This window comes from Ambystoma mexicanum, chromosome 10, assembly GCF_040938575.1.
Source record: "Ambystoma mexicanum isolate Mex_15411 chromosome 10, UKY_AmexF1_1, whole genome shotgun sequence".
NCBI classification, from domain to species: Eukaryota; Metazoa; Chordata; class Amphibia; order Caudata; family Ambystomatidae; genus Ambystoma; species Ambystoma mexicanum.
Window position 1 is genome coordinate 176,841,299 of NC_090932.1, and position 16,106 is coordinate 176,857,404.

The 16,106-nt window shown below is 53.0% G+C and overlaps 1 protein-coding gene across 1 annotated transcript in view; it reads left to right on the top strand.

The window, feature by feature from the left end:
- The first annotated feature begins 512 nt into the window (after positions 1-512).
- PLAT (plasminogen activator, tissue type) overlaps positions 513-16,106 on the top strand; it is a 118,758-nt gene continuing 103,164 nt past the window's right edge. Inside the window, exon 1 of the mRNA XM_069617661.1 lies at positions 513-1,239. The gene's annotated coding sequence lies outside the window, so the exon portion shown is untranslated. The remainder of the gene's footprint in view (positions 1,240-16,106) is intronic.

Below are 16,106 nucleotides of genomic sequence, written 5' to 3' on the forward strand. Positions count from 1 at the left end.
TTTTTCTCGCATCCCCCTGTACCCCCCCCCCCCCCAGCTGCATCTCTTTTGGTGTCTGTCAGCGGCGCCCCCTTCCCCTCCCCTCTATTTTTCTGGGATGTCTTTTTCTCGCATCCCCCTGTACCCCCCCCCCCCAGCTGCATCTCTTTTGGTGTCTGTCAGCGGCGCCCCCTTCCCCTCCCCTCTATTTTTCTGGGATGTCTTTTTCTCGCATCCCCCTGTACCCCCCCCCCCCAGCTGCATCTCTTTTGGTGTCTGTCAGCGGCGCCCCCTTCCCCTCCCCTCTATTTTTCTGGGATGTCTTTTTCTCGCATCCCCCTTTACCCCCCCCCCCCAGCTGCATCTCTTTTGGTGTCTGTCAGCGGCGCCCCCTTCCCCTCCCCTCTATTTTTCTGGGATGTCTTTTTCTCGCATCCCCCTGTACCCCCCCCCCCCCCCCAGCTGCATCTCTTTTGGCGTCTGTCAGCTTCCCCCCCTCCCCTCAGCTCTGGTCTCCGCTTTCCCGCTGCACAGGGAGCCGGGAGTCGCATTCCTGCTGCTTTCAGAATAAATATTTTGAGTTAAGCTGATTTAATATCAGTTTATCGCTTTCCTGGCACCAGAGAGGGGTGAAATAATTGGAGAAGCCGCGGGCTCTGAGGTCACCGGCACGCACCTGCCCTCTGACCCGCTGAATAAGCCCACGGGCGGGGAGCCAGGACCGCAGCCAGCGGGCCCTCTCCTTCCCACGCCTGCCCTGCATCACTGCCCCCTTCCTCTCCCTCCCCCGGTGTGCCCAGGCTTCCTCCCCATCACCGACCCCCCGCCGCCGTCATCATCGCGGGAGTGCCCACCCCGCAGCGCGGCCCCTCCCAGGCAGCACCAGCGCTTAAGATGGACTGATGGGCAGAGCCGAGTCAGAGGCGCTCAGGACAGGGGCCCCGACGGAACCCAGGAGACCGCGGCTGCAGGCACCACACGGGGGCGCTCCCGAGAGACATCCACACACACAGAGCCCGGCTGATGCCAAGGGAACCTTCAGGGGGACTTCAGCATCTCGCGTGAGACATCCAGAGAGGCCAGCCACGCTCCAGCAGAGGCGCCGGGACCCCCACTGGGACGCCAGAGAGACACCCGGATACTAGCCACACCCCGAGAGACACTCAAGAGACCAGAGCAATCCAGCCACATTCAAGGACACACCGAGGGCGTCTTCAGGGAGCCCAGAGACACCCACGGGCGAGCTAGGACCACGGAGAGGTAAGTGCCCCGCAGAAGCGGTTCTCTGCCCAGAGCGCCCTCGTTAGATATTCACACTTGCCCTGAGACCTCGTCCAGTGGAGTAACTGCTGAAAATACTAGGGGGGGGGGGGGGGGGGGGGGGGAGATGGAATCTAAAGAAAAGATTCCCCAGCCAAATGAATGGGGACAAAATGGTGTGCCATGAAAGTTGGGGAGGGGACAAACACCCCTGTCCCCCCTAGAATTATGCCCATGACCTCGTCTCTGGCTCTCGGTGCTCCTCCTGGCTGGATACACACCTGCGCCAGAGGGCAACCCTCTGCCAGTTACAGGCCTGCCCAGGAGAGCTCGCCTCTGCCCATCAGACACCTGCCCCGGACATCTCGCTCCCGACACGTTCACACCTCCCCTGAGAGTTACCACTTACCAGAGGCCGTGCCAGGATTGCCTAGCAAGTGGGGCCTGGAGCTAAGGTGGCGGGGCCCACCGCAGTGACACTGGCATCTGTAAATGCCCACACAGTGCTGCTGAGTGGCACCTTACAGATTATGGGTGGGCCTAACCCGCTCAGGCCCGACCCTGTCTACGCCTCTGCCACTTACCTGCCTCTGAGGCACCGCTCCGGTACGTATGCACCAGAGATTTCTGCCAACATACCTCTGATATTCCTCCCGGCCCATGAGATTGCTCCTTTTACACCCCCCTCCCAACTGCCCACCCCCATCTCCCCGCAGGAAGAGCTTGCTTCTTCCAGTCACCCGCTGGTTCTAGAGCGCACCATTTGCCAAGGGCTCCCTATGACATTAACCTTCCTGCCCCGGAGACCTCCCCTCTTACGGTGACACACCTGCCCCCAAGATCTCTCCTCTAACAGTCACACAATGGCCCTTGTGATTTGAGGGCGAGGTTGGCTACATTCATTGGGTAGGCCCTGGAGCACGCGTGTGCTGCCCTCCATGAGCAATTCATACATGGCGCTGATGCCTTGGCAGGGAGGGAATGCGCCCTGCGCTTGCTTTCAGTCTGATCTGGAAGATGGTGCTGTCAGGTATCTAGTGGCGTTGCTGTACGGCCACAGAATGAGCCCTACTAGGGAGGGAACGCGCCCTGCGCTTGCTTTCAGTCTGATCTGGCGGATGGTACTGTCAGGTATCTAGTGGCGTTGCTATACGGCCACAGAATGAGCCCTACCAGGGAGGGAACGCGTCCTGCGCTTGCTTTCAGTCTGATCTGGAGGATGGTGCTGTCAGGTATCTAGTGGCATTGCTGTACGGCCACAGAATGAGCCCTACTAGGGAGGGAACGCGCCCTGCGGTTGCTTTCAGTCTGATCTGGAAGATGGTGCTGTCAGGTATCTAGTGGCGTTGCTGTACGGCCACAGAATGAGCCCTACTAGGGAGGGAACACGCCCTGCGCTTGCTTTCGGTCTGATCTGGAGGATGGTGCTGTCAGGTATCTAGTGGCGTTGCTGTACGGCCACAGAATGAGCCCTACTAGGGAGGGAACGCGCCCTGCGGTTGCTTTCGGTCTAATCTGGAGGATGGTACTGTCAGGTATCTAGTGGCGTTGCTATACGGCCACAGAATGAGCCCTAGTAGGGAGGGAACGCGTCCTGCGCTTGCTTTCAGTCTGATCTGGAGGATGGTGCTGTCAGGTATCTTGTGGCATTGCTGTACGGCCACAGAATGAGCCCTACTAGGGAGGGAACGCGCCCTGCGGTTGCTTTCGGTCTGATCTGGAATATGGTGCTGTCAGGTATCTAGTGGCGTTGCTGTACGGCCACAGAACGAGCCCTACTAGGGAGGGAACGCGCCCTGCGGTTGCTTTCGGTCTGATCTGGAAGATGGTGCTGTCAGGTATCTAGTGGCGTTGCCGTACGGCCACAGAATGAGCCCTTCTAGGGCGGGAACGCGCCCTGCGGTTGCTTTCAGTCTGATCTGGAGGATGGTACTGTCAGGTATCTAGTGGCGCTGCTGTACGGCCACAGAATGAGCCCTACTAGGGAGGGAACGCGCCCTGCGCTTGCTTTCAGTCTGATCTGGAGGATGGTGTTGTCAGGTATCTAGTGGCGTTGCTGTACGGTCCACAGAATGAGCCCTACTAGGGTGGGAACACGCTCTGCGGTTGCTTTCTGTCTGATCTGGAGGACGGTGCTGTCGGGTATCTAGTGGCATTGCTATATGGCCACAGAATGATACCTACTAGGGAGGGAACACGCCCTGCGGTTGCTTTCTGTCTGATCTGGAGGACGGTGCTGTCGGGTATCTAGTGGCATTGCTATATGGCCACAGAATGAGACCTACTAGGGAGGGAACACGCCCTGCGGTTGCTTTCGGTCTGAACTGGAGGACGGTGCTGTCGGGTATCTAGTGGCATTGCTATATGGCCACAGAATGAGACCTACTAGGGAGGGAACACGCCCTGCGGTTGCTTTCGGTCTGATCTGGAGGACGGTGCTGTCAGGTATCTAGTGGCATTGCTATATGGCCACAGAATGAGACCTACTAGGGAGGGAACACGCCCTGCGGTTGCTTTCGGTCTGATCTGGAGGACGGTGCTGTCAGGTATCTAGTGGCATTGCTATATGGCCACAGAATGATACCTACTAGGGAGGGAACACGCCCTGCGGTTGCTTTCGGTCTGATCTGGAGGACGGTGCTGTCAGGTATCTAGTGGCATTGCTATATGGCCACAGAATGAGACCTACTAGGGAGGGAACACGCCCTGCGGTTGCTTTCGGTCTGATCTGGAGGACGCTGCTGTCGGGTATCTAGTGGCATTGCTATATGGCCACAGAATGAGACCTACTAGGGAGGGAACACGCCCTGCGGTTGCTTTCGGTCTGATCTGGAGGACGGTGCTGTCAGGTATCTAGTGGCATTGCTATATGGCCACAGAATGAGACCTACTAGGGAGGGAACACGCCCTGCGGTTGCTTTCGGTCTGATCTGGAGGACGCTGCTGTCGGGTATCTAGTGTGTCTTGAAAGAGGCTACCAAGGTTCCTCTAATGCCTATAATCTTCCTGGCTCGAGTAGCGGGTCCCAGGAGCTTCTTTGTAATGAATGTTATTTGTATTCCCAGCTCATAGCTTACCTCTTACCCCATGCTCCCCCTACGCTTAGGTATGTACACATCCAACTCTTGACAGTGACACTTCTGTCCGCTGGCTTGCCAAATCCACCGCTGTCGCTTGATACAGGGCTTGTTTCTTACTAATCTGGTGAAATCCTCCACAGTACTAAGGTCCGCTTGAGCACCTCTCAAGTCCATCACGCAACCACTCATCAGCTAACTACATCTGGTGTGCAGTCTGGTGGGTGTCCCCCCACCAGACAGACTGCACACATTCAACTGATATCTTCACCACCACACCTAATGCTAGGATGCAGCTACCATCCGGCAATTACATCAGCGGCACACATACTGGTGCACCCACGCACCCTACGACACTTACTCTCTCTACTGACCTGGACTGCGGTCCCCGAGGGCGTTCAACCTACCAGCGCTTTGCGCTATATAAATGCCAAATGACATAACACAACATTACCGTGCTTCGTCAAGTCACGACAAAACCACCACAACAAATCTTTGCTCTAACCTGAGCTCTAGTCTCCTGAGTCCTTCTCGTATGTTCACGGAAAACTAGCTAGAGTTCAAAAAAACACAGATCTACTGCCATACAACCACATGCCTTCCCCATAAATCTAATCGTTTTTTCCCCCTCTGAATTTGTTGTTTTCTTATCTAATTTCTCCTTCCTATAACCCGCTCCCCCAACCCTCCTCTTCATTTCCCCAGACTAAGGCCTGACAACACCCCTGACAGGGTCACAATACGCCATCTTTCGGACAAGGCCAGGCACCGTCAGACCACTGTAGAGGTGATGGGTGCCGTAGAAATATTCTATAACATAACACATACACACCTGGGTTGAGCTCCCTCATCATCTGACATCAGGGCAGGGGTTTGTGGGTAGTCTTGCAGGACAAGACTCTTCTAAGCTTAGTGTGTTCCTGGGACGGGGTCTCGGGATAGGGGTCAGTGTGTGCCACATCTTTGCACGTTAATTTCAAGTGCAGGGAGACTTTTCCTAAGACCTCTCTTCTTGAGGTCTAGCCTTTGTGTGCTCTGAAAGGTGTCTCTCAGGTACTGAGGAGTGATCATGTTGAGTCCATATTGACTTTGTATCTTTGGCCAGCGGGCGACTGCGGGGGAGTGGGCTCTTGGCACCTATACCTGTCTATACAGGGAGACTATCTGTCAGTGCCGAATATTTTTGGCCAAAAAAACGAATGGAAATGTTTTTATTTTTATTTGGGGGGTTCCCCCAACCCCCTTCCCTATTATCTAGGACCTAGTCCCCAAACCCACCTGCCCCTTATATCCCCTTACCCACCCATATTTTTCTAGGAGTTTTTTCAGCCAAAAATGTTCAGCTATAAACTTTGTGAAAAAAAAGCCTGGCGATGTAACTACATCATACCCTAAAATCAGAGCAGATACTGATTAAAGGCCTGTCCCGCACATACCTTTTTTGAATTTCATTAATACCACATCCGTCTCCAATTGGACAGCACCATTGCTCAATTACATTTGTAGAGCCCATGTTTCTTCTCCCTTTTACACCCACAATTGGATTTTGCCCCTCCAGCAATAATTTCTGCTCTACCAATGGAATCCAGGATTATACATTATAATAAAATCGCTCAGCGGGTTGAGCGCTTGCTGCTGCGATCTGCAGGTTACAGGTTCGAATCCTGGCAAGGCCAACTCAGCCTTTCATCCTTCTGAGGGTGATAAATGAGTACCAATTTCAGTTGGGTGATATTGTATGTAAATATGGGCTCTGTAAAGCGCTTTGGATTAAGGCGCTATATAAATAACACATCATTATCATTAAAAGGCGTATGGATGGGAGTCCTGGGGGTATGTCCTTATGTGAGCCATCCTCGTAGCGAACGTTTGCTTTTAGCCATGATGACGTGAGCGCCGCGCTTAAGCGCACTTAAGCGCAGGAAGGCCTGTTCACATGCTCAGAAGGGATTGATTCACGCAGAATTTAATGCACTCTCATGTCTCCACGGGGGTCTGAAAAACATTAATGACTGTGTATGGTCGCTTCATGTGCAGCTCACCTCGGGCACGTGAACAGGATGCGGTGCCATGTCTTCCATGCGCTGAACATGGACACATGAAAGATTAATGAAGGCCGCTAAATGATACCAAAGTGCACACCAGGCCTCACCTCTTGCTTGACCCCCACATGACCCTAGGGATTGGAGTAATGAGGATTGCCATATGTAAACAAGGTGTTACCACCACCTCCCTCTTTGTGCCTAACTGGGGCAAACCTGGCACGCCATTATTGACAAGGCCATGACAGGTTTCGGACGGCCGGAAGGATAGCTCAGGGGCAATGCGCTTTTCTTGGAAGCAAGACAACGCAATATAAAATCCTGGTCCAGTGCTTAGAGACTGGTCCCCAGTATTAAGTGTGTTATAAACGATTCATTAATTTAATTACATAAAAAAACTGACAGGTTAATCGGAACAGCACACTGTTGAAATTGGCATGGCAATATCTGATTCACAGAAACATTTTATGATGGCGCAATCCCATAGGAAGACACTCTGTGAACCAGGCCCTCTATGGTTGGCAACGTGGGAATAGCCATAGGAATGTTTAAAACCTGAGGCTTGGCACATTGGGCGCCCTCGGGTATGGCAGGGCATTGAGCGCCCTTTGATTGGCAGCACCATGGAGTAACTGAGCAACGCCCTGACACGGCTGAAAGCACCCTGGGTCATTTGAGAGACCCTGGCAGCGTCTTGCACAATATTCAAAGGAGGTATCATGTAAAGTGAGGGAGGATAGCTCAGGGGCAAAGCACTCGCCTTGGGAGCAAGACGACGAGGTGTAACACAGGTTCAATCCCCGGGACCGTGCTTAGCAACCTCTGGGTTATAAATAACCAATTACAATTAGTAAAATGACTGTGGGGTAGTGGGTTCCTGGCACCTATTCCTGCCTATACAGAGAGACTGTCAGTGCCAAATATGTTTGGCCAAAAAACGAATGGAAATATTTTTATTTTTATTTGGGGGGGGTTCCCCAACCCCTTCCCTATTATGTAGGACCTAGTCCCCACAACCACGCCCCTTATATACCCTTACACACCCCATATCTTTTTCTATGAGTTTTTTTCAGCCGAAAATGTTCGCCTTAAAACTTTGCGAAAAAAAAGCCTGATGGATTTGGTTCCCAGGTGGTATCTGTGCCATGGAGGTGTACGGGCATTCCTGCCTGGTATGTTCTTATCAGACCCGACAGCCATCGCGGTGGGATATGGCACACGCCCCCATTCTGAACCACCTGTAAACCGTGCCCCCGAGTTTCTACGTGTTCTTTCAAATTCTGCCATAAACTCGACCTGTGTTCGGACCGTTATTTCATTGATGTTCTTGGGGCAAACCCCCCCAAAAGTCATTGGCAGAGGGGTCTGGGGATGCCCACATTCAGGATGAAGACACAGACCCTTGCCTGTTTCATAATTCAGCAGCCGCCCCTGCCATCAAGCGCTTGCCACTGCACCTGCGGGCACCCGTCCCTGCACACTGGGCTGCTTGGACAGCGCCAGGGGGCATATGAGGAAACTTGGCATCAGTGGACAAGGGATTAGCGCCAGTGCAAAAAGCAAGGCGTGCTTGCATCTGGGCAATGTGTGCCCGTTTCCCCATCAGTAGGGCACCTTTGCCCTGCTGCAAACATGCATTCAAGGACTGCCATTTTTCACGAGGGTCCTTTTTGCCCTGGGGGCAATTGCACTTCTACTGATGCACATTCTCTGCAATATGGCCCTAGAGTGACCAGTATCGGGGCTGTCCTGGGAAACGCTTTGGTTGCCAAAGACAAACCAGTTATTTGTATAAGGTCAACAGGCCTCGCCTCTCGGCAAATGAAATGATAGGTTATTTATAACGCGCTTAATACCCAGAGGTTTCTAACTGCGGCACCTGTGTTGCCCCGTGTCGTCTTGCTTCCAAGGCGAGCGCGTTGCCCCTGAGCTATCCTCCCGAGTAGCGGGTGTTTTCTCTACAAACACACGTGTAAAATTCTGCAGCCGTTGACTTTCTGAATTGGGGGCGCTTGATCTCTGGCCAGGACAGCTCCGCCCCACCCCCACAGCAAGTAGGCACGAGGCAAGGGCTGGATTTCAGGGGATGCAGCCAGAGCTCACGCAGATGGATGCAGCCGCAGGGGCGGGCCTCGCCCGGGGCGCAGATGAAGCCTGGTGCCCATTTCTGGCCTGCTCACTCTCTGGTGTACCCACGCGCCGGTGCCAGGCCTCTGGTGCCAGGGAGATATGCCCTATCGGGTTATCCATTCGTGCCGTGGACGCGCGTGGTGGGGTGCAGCCCGAGGTGGAACAGCGCTGCCCTCTAGAAGCTTTTATGTACTCTGACAGCTACTTTCACAGCTTTCATCTCCCATCGTCATTCTCGCCACAGGGAGGAGTGAGAGACCGAGGCGGTGTCAAGGGATCAAGGGAAGAGCGACTGTTTAACTTCAGAATAATCCCGTTTTTGTCCTCAGTATTCAAGAAAAGGCGAGTGTCTGTCAGGTGTTCGTGAAGAGTAGCAACGGCGTTTGCTCACCTAGTGAAACTCCTTAAAGTTCCGATTCTTGAGCCTGTGCTGTTGCACATTTATATAAATGCTTTATTTTTAAGTCTACTCTTCCTAAAATAATGTATTTTTATCTTGTAATCCCGCAACCAAGGATATTTGATTGCTTTGCAATTTTATGCTGAACTAGCCCGAGCCACACATGTTTCGCACCTTCAGGCGTTTTATCAAGGCTTCTTAAATGAAGCTTCCGGTAGCATGGTCATGGGCTCTGGCCAGGCTACATGACGTGTCAAACTAACCCCATGGCAACCAGGCCCAGGACAGACTTCTGTCTGCCTGGGCTACTCAGATAACATATTTATCATGTAAATGTGCGAGAAAAATATGTTTTGGATCCAACGATGACGAACGTATGTACTAACTAGAGGGTCTGGTCCCCTGCTTTGCGGGCCTGATTGGTTCATCTGCTCAGCTACGCGGGACGCCAAGGTGGAAGCTATATGATTGGACCTGTGTCTGCGCCTGATTGGTTCATCTGCTCAGCTACTCGGGACGCCAAGGTGGAAGCTATATGATTGGACCTGTGTCTGCGCCTGATTGGTTCATCTGCTCAGCTACTCGGGACGCCAAGGTGGAAGCTATGTGATTGGACCTGTGTCTGCGCCTGATTAGGTCATCTGCTCAGCTACTCGGGACGCCAAGGTGGAAGCTATGTGATTGGACCTGTGTCTGCGCCTGATTGGGTCATCTGCTCATCTACGCAGGACGCCACGATGGAAGCTATATGATTGGACCTGTGTCTGCGCCTGATTGGGTCATCTGCTCAGCTACTCGGGACGCCAAGGTGGAAGCTATATGATTGGACCTGTGTCTGCGCCTGATTGGTTCATCTGCTCAGCTACTCGGGACGCCAAGGTGGAAGCTATGTGATTGGACCTGTGTCTGCGCCTGATTGGGTCATCTGCTCATCTACGCAGGACGCCACGATGGAAGCTATATGATTGGACCTGTGTCTGCGCCTGATTGGGTCATCTGCTCAGCTATGCAGGACGCCATGATTGAAGCTATATGATTGGGCCTGTGTCTGCCTCTGATTGGGTCATCTGCTCAGCTACTCGGGACGCCACGATGGAAGCTATATGATTGGGCCTGTGTCTGCCTCTGATTGGGTCATCTGCTCATCTACGCAGGACGCCACGATGGAAGCTATATGATTGGACCTGTGTCTGCGCCTGATTGGTTCATCTGCTCAGCTACTCGGGACGCCACGATGGAAGCTATATGATTGGACCTGTGTCTGCGTCTGATTAGGTCATCTGCTCAGCTACTCGGGATGCCACGATGGAAGCTATATGATTGGACCTGTGTCTGCGCCTGATTGGTTCATCTGCTCAGCTACGCAGGACGCCATGATTGAAGCTATATGATTGGGCCTGTGTCTGCCTCTGATTGGGTCATCTGCTCATCTACGCAGGACGCCACGATGGAAGCTATATGATTGGGCCTGTGTCTGCCTCTGATTGGGTCAGCTGCTCATCTACGCAGGACGCCACGATGGAAGCTATATGATTGGACCTGTGTCTGCGCCTGATTGGTTCATCTGCTCAGCTACTCGGGACGCCACGATGGAAGCTATATGATTGGACCTGTGTCTGCGCCTGATTGGGTCATCTGCTCAGCTACTCGGGACACTACGATGGAAGCTATATGATTGGACCTGTGTCTGCGCCTGATTGGTTCATCTGCTCAGCTACTCGGGACGCCAAGGTGGAAGCTATGTGATTGGACCTGTGTCTGCGCCTGATTGGGTCATCTGCTCAGCTACTCGGGACGCCACGATGGAAGCTATGTGATTGGACCTGTGTCTGCGCCTGATTGGTTCATCTGCTCAGCTACTCGGGACGCCAAGGTGGAAGCTATGTGATTGGACCTGTGTCTGCGCCTGATTGGGTCATCTGCTCAGCTACTCGGGACGCCACGATGGAAGCTATATGATTGGACCTGTGTCTGCGCCTGATTGGTTCATCTGCTCAGCTACGCAGGACGCCACGATGGAAGCTATATGATTGGGCCTGTGTCTGCCTCTGATTGGGTCATCTGCTCAGCTACTCGGGACGCCACGATGGAAGCTATATGATTGGACCTGTGTCTGCGCCTGATTGGGTCATCTGCTCAGCTATGCAGGACGCCATGATTGAAGCTATATGATTGGGCCTGTGTCTGCCTCTGATTGGGTCATCTGCTCAGCTACTCGGGACGCCACGATGGAAGCTATATGATTGGACCTGTGTCTGCGTCTGATTAGGTCATCTGCTCAGCTACTCGGGATGCCACGATGGAAGCTATATGATTGGACCTGTGTCTGCGCCTGATTGGTTCATCTGCTCAGCTACGCAGGACGCCATGATTGAAGCTATATGATTGGGCCTGTGTCTGCCTCTGATTGGGTCATCTGCTCATCTACGCAGGACGCCACGATGGAAGCTATATGATTGGGCCTGTGTCTGCCTCTGATTGGGTCAGCTGCTCATCTACGCAGGACGCCACGATGGAAGCTATATGATTGGACCTGTGTCTGCGCCTGATTGGTTCATCTGCTCAGCTACTCGGGACGCCACGATGGAAGCTATATGATTGGACCTGTGTCTGCGCCTGATTGGGTCATCTGCTCAGCTACTCGGGACACTACGATGGAAGCTATATGATTGGACCTGTGTCTGCGCCTGATTGGGTCATCTGCTCAGCTACGCAGGACGCCAAGGTGGAAGCTATATGATTGGACCTGTGTCTGCGTCTGATTAGGTCATCTGCTCAACTACTCGGGACGCCACGGTGGAAGCTATATGATTGGACCTGTGTCTGTGTCTGATTAGGTCATCTGCTCAGCTACTCGGGACGCCACAATGGAAGCTATATGATTGGACCCGTGTCTGCGCCTGATTGGTTCATCTGCTCATCTACGCAGGACGCCACGATGGAAGCTATATTATTGGACCTGTGTCTGCGCCTGATTGGTTCATCTGCTCAGCTACTCGGGACGCCACGATGGAAGCTATATGATTGGACCTGTGTCTGCGCCTGATTGGGTCATCTGCTCAGCTACTCGGGACGCCACGATGGAAGCTATATGATTGGACCTGTGTCTGCGCCTGATTGGGTCATCTGCTCATCTACGCAGGACGCCACGATGGAAGCTATATGATTGGACCTGTGTCTGCGCCTGATTAGGTCATCTGCTCAGCTACTCTGGACGCCAAGGTGGAAGCTATATGATTGGACCTGTGTCTGCGTCTGATTAGGTCATCTACTCAGCTACTCGGGACGCCACGGTGGAAGCTATATGATTGGACCTGTGTCTGCGTCTGATTAGGTCATCTGCTCAGCTACTCGGGACGCCACGATGGAAGCTATATTATTGGACCTGTGTCTGCGCCTGATTGGGTCATCTGCTCAGCTACGCAGGACGCCACGATGGAAGTTATATGATTGGGCCTGTGTCTGCCTCTGATTGGGTCATCTGCTCATCTACGCAGGACGCCACGATGGAAGCTATATGATTGGACCTGTGTCTGCGCCTGATTGGTTCATCTGCTCAGCTACTCGGGACGCCACGGTGGAAGCTATATGATTGGACCTGTGTCTGCGCCTGATTGGTTCATCTGCTCAGCTACTCGGGACGCCACGGTGGAAGCTATATGATTGGACCTGTGTCTGCGCCTTATTGGGTCATCTGCTCAGCTACTCGGGACGCCACGATGGAAGCTATATGATTGGACCTGTGTCTGCGCCTGATTGGTTCATCTGCTCAGCTACGCAGGACGCCACGATGGAAGCTATATGATTGGACCTGTGTCTGCGCCTGATTGGGTCATCTGCTCAGGACGCCACGGTGGAAGCTATATGATTGGATCTGTGTCTGATTGGGTCATCCGCTGAGCAACGCAGCACGCCATGATTGAAGCTATATGATTGAACCTGTGGGCTGTGGCTGCTAGTCAGTATTGCTAACCTGTGGTGACTAGGCCTTTATTTGCTGTGTGCCCTGCGGCTTTTTGAGGGCATTCAAGTAGTCTGCCAGTTAAACGTTTGTGTCCAGAGAGCTTCACCATTCCTGCGAAATGGTGAAGCGAGTGCTTCTTTGGGGCCTCTTCTAAGTGCCTCCCCCTTCCCTGCTTTTCTGTTGGGAGGGGTTCAATGGACCCCCTCGCTGCAGCGAAATTGCAAAGTTAGGAGATGTTCCTCTAGTGATTATTCTAAGGGCCTCCACCTGTCGTGGTTTCTTGCTGGGATGGTTTCCGTGGACTACAGCTGCAGTGTAATTGCAAGGCTGTGGGATGGTGCACTAGTGATTATTCTAAGTGCCTCTGTCGTGGTTTCCTGTTTGGGGGGGGGGGCTCTGTGGACCCCTCGCTGCAGTGTAATTGCAAGGCTGTGGGATGGTGCACTAGTGATTTTTCTAAGTGCCTCCACCTGTCGTGGTTTCCTGCTGGGATGGTTTCCGTGGACTACAGCTGCAGTGTAATTGCAAGGCTGTGGGATGGTGCACTAGTGATTATTCTAAGTGCCTCCACCTGTCGGGGTTTCCTGTTGGGGGGAGGGGGAGGGGTCTGTGGACAGTCGCTGCAGTGTAATTGCAAGGCTGTGGGATGGTGCACTAGTGATTATTCTAAGTGCCTCCACCTGTTGGGGTTTCCTGTTGGGGGGAGGAGGAGGGGTCTGTGGACTACAGCTGCAGTGTAATTGCAAGGCTGTGGGATGGTGCTCTAGTGTTTATTCTAAGTGCCTCCACCTGTCGTGGTTTCCTGGTGGGAGGGGCCCCGTGCACTTTCGCTCCAGTGTAATTGCAAGGCTGTAGGATGCTGCACTAGGGATTATTCTAAGTGCCTCCACCTGTCGGGGTTTCCTGTTGGGGGGAGGGGTCTGTGGACAGTCGCTGCAGTGTAATTGCAAGGCTGTGGGATGGTGCACTTGTGATTATTCTAAGTGCCTCCACCTGTTGGGGTTTCCTGTTGGGGGGAGGAGGAGGGGTTTGGGGGCAGTCGCTGCAGTGCAATTGCAAGGCTGTGGGATGGTGCACTAGTGATTATTCTAAGCCCTCCACCTGTCGTGGTTTTCTGCTGGGATGGGGTCCGTGGAGTGCCAGTGCAGTGTAATGCAGTGTAATCGCAAGGCTGTGGGATGGTGCACTGGTGATTATTCTAAGTGCCTCCACCTGTCGTGGTTTCCTGTTGGGAGGGGCTCTGTGGACCCCTCGCTGCAGTGTAATTGCAAGGCTGTGGGATGGTGCACTAGTGATTATTCTAAGTGCCTCCACCTGTCGTGGTTTCCTGTGGGATGGGCTCAGTGGACCCCTCGCTGCAGTGTAATTGCAAGGCTGTGGGATGGTGCACTAGTGATTATTCTAAGTGCCTCCACCTGTCGTGGTTCCTGTTGGGAGGGGCTCCATGGACTGTCGCAGTGTAATTGCAAGGCTGTGGGATGGTGCACTAGTGATTATTCTAAGTGCCTCCACCTGTCGTGGTTTCCTGGTGGGAGGGGCTCTGTGTAGGGTGACCAGATTTAAAAAGTAAAAAACCGGGACAGGGCAACTAACATAAAAGTAGGACTAACTCTTGAAAGTGGCACTGTCAAGGCACTACACTTATGTAGCGTTTGGAGGAGAGGCGGTTTCAGTGTTACTGTTAAAATAAACACATTTTATAATCAATTTCTAACAAACGAACACTATCTTAATTTGTAAAATGCAGCATTTCTTCTTTGCGAGCTATGCCTGCCAGCTATGAAGACACACTACCAAAAACCGGGACCACTGCAGTTTCCAATGGGAACATAATCTTGAGAAAGGGGGACAGAGCAGCAAAAACCGGGACAGTCCCGGAAAAACCGGGACGTCTGGTCACCCTAGCTCTGTGGACCCCTCGCTGCAGTGTAATTGCAAGGCTGTGGGATGGTGCACTAGTGATTATTCCAAGTGCCTCCACCTGTCGTGGTTTCCTGTGGGATGGGCTTGGTGGACCCCTAACTGCAGTGTAATTGCAAGGCTGTGGGATGGTGCACTAGTGATTATTCTAAGTGCCTCCACCTGTCGTGGTTTCCTGTGGGATGGGCTCCGTGGAGTTCCTTTGCAGTGCAATTGCAAGGCTGTGGGATGGTGTGGTAGCAATTGCTGTGCAGTTTGGGCTGCTAGGTTTCTGAGGGTGTGCCACTGGAGGCGTACTTGCCTACATTTGAAAATCAAAAACCCTGAGATGTATGCCCCGCCCACAGCCACACAAGACTGCGACCATTTGCACACGGCCCCGCCCACCTGTTTAAAAAGGAAAACTCGGTTGTTGTAGCTGTCATTAGAAACACGTTTGCAGTTTGCACTTTACAGTGGAATGCAATAAATGTGAATGTCCAAGGACATGCATAACCACCCAAATTGCATAGGACTAATGGCATTCGCCTTCCATAAAAGCAACACACACACAAAACCCAAGAGAGGATGTTTTCTTCAAATAGTCTTTTTGAAAACGTTAACATGTGTCCATGTTTTATACAAAGGTTTTACCTGGGACTTGTAATACCGAAATGGGACATTGCACCTTAGTTGTTATTTTTCCTGAGGTTATATGTCCATTGGTGAGGTGTCCATCTTTCAAACCTGATGGATGTTGTAGCGCTGGCCCTTTAAGGGCGCGCACGCGACGGGGTGACGTTCACTCCGTCGCGTGTCCTGTTAAATAAACGGGGCGTGTCCGGTGGCGTCACAACCACCGGGGAGCCCACACAAGAAACATCTCTGTCTCTGTGTCACGGGGGTTGGGGGGCTCACGGGCGGCAGTGCTTGGACACTGCCAACAGTGGCGACGAGGACCGGACCACTCCCTGGGACAGGCGGAGATTATCGCGTGCAGCGCAGATGATCCCACGTGAGCGCTGCAGCGAAATCTGACCGCAGAGAGGGGAGAGGCACACGCGGCTGGCGGCCATTTTGATGAATAGGCCTCGGATGCTCACTGCTTCGTAACAAAGCCTCTGTGAGCCATCTGGACACCATTTTTGGACCATCCAGTGGCGGATAGCCACTGGAAACAGCACGTGTCAATTTTCAACGGATGAATTGGCATTTTCACTGTTTGTCACCGAGTGAATGGGTGAGACTCCATAGGAAGCCTGCCAAATCCACGTGGAGGCCTGCCCTGCTCAATTTTTGGACTCTTCATTTTCCTGCCTGCTGGCCGGAGCGGTGCATCTACGAGGGGCACATCT